The sequence below is a fragment of the Heterocephalus glaber genome, unplaced genomic scaffold, assembly GCF_053883595.1.
Source record: "Heterocephalus glaber isolate CG9 unplaced genomic scaffold, H.glaber_assembly_v1.0 deba00001465, whole genome shotgun sequence".
NCBI lineage: Eukaryota > Metazoa > Chordata > Mammalia > Rodentia > Bathyergidae > Heterocephalus > Heterocephalus glaber.
In genome coordinates this window covers 6,030,756-6,031,525 of record NW_028258312.1, presented here as the reverse complement: position 1 = coordinate 6,031,525, position 770 = coordinate 6,030,756, and the positions used below count along the sequence as shown (strand labels likewise).

Genomic DNA, 770 nt, shown 5'->3' with positions numbered 1-770 from the left:
TTCTGGAATCCTGACTATCCTATGCCTTGGGTAGATTTGGGTAATTGATGTTCTATATGCCTCACTTATCTGTATGTCAAATTCTTTTTCCTTGCTTGGGATGTCTTCATCCATTACTCCTGTGAACAGGGTTTTTTTTAATGTTGTTTGCACTATCTCGTGCTTTTTCATTGACTCCAATCAATCTTTGCATCATCTAGAAGGTGTTGGATTGATTTTTTGCAGTCCCTTGCCATTTTTATGAAATCTTTCTTTTCATGATTACTAACTGCAATCCTGTCTTCTAGATCTGATAGTGTGAGATCTGTGTCCTTACAATAGTTCATTCTGCTGCATATAATTTCAATAGAATATTTAATCTTCTAGATATCTCATTGAATTTGTTTCATGGATTACATTTCTTTCCTGTGTTTAGCATTCATGGTTTTCATCATTTTCCTAAGTTTCTCTCTCTTTTTTTTTTTTAAATATGGAACGGTTCACGAATTTGTGTGTCATCCTTGCACAGGGGCCATGCTAATCTTCTCTGTATCATTCCAATTTTAGTATATGTGCTGCTGAAGCGAGCACAAGTTTCTCTATTTTTTTATCTGTATCTTTTCTAGATTCACTAAGAATGCCCATCATTATGGTCATCATCTCTGCAGTTATCTGAGAAATTATTTCTGATTTGATTTTTTTTCTAAGCTTCATTCATTTGTTTTGTTATTTCTGCTGTTATCACTTCAGAGAGTCCAGATGGGTAACTTTCAAATTATTCCATCTCATTG

The 770-nt window shown here is 34.0% G+C and overlaps 1 non-coding gene across 1 annotated transcript; it reads right to left on the bottom strand.

Annotated features, from left to right (window-relative positions):
- Positions 1-463: 463 nt before the first annotated feature.
- LOC147826556 (U6 spliceosomal RNA) lies at positions 464-570 on the bottom strand. The gene has a single exon (XR_015439023.1). It is a non-coding gene; the product is annotated as a U6 spliceosomal RNA (small nuclear RNA).
- Positions 571-770: the final 200 nt, after the last annotated feature.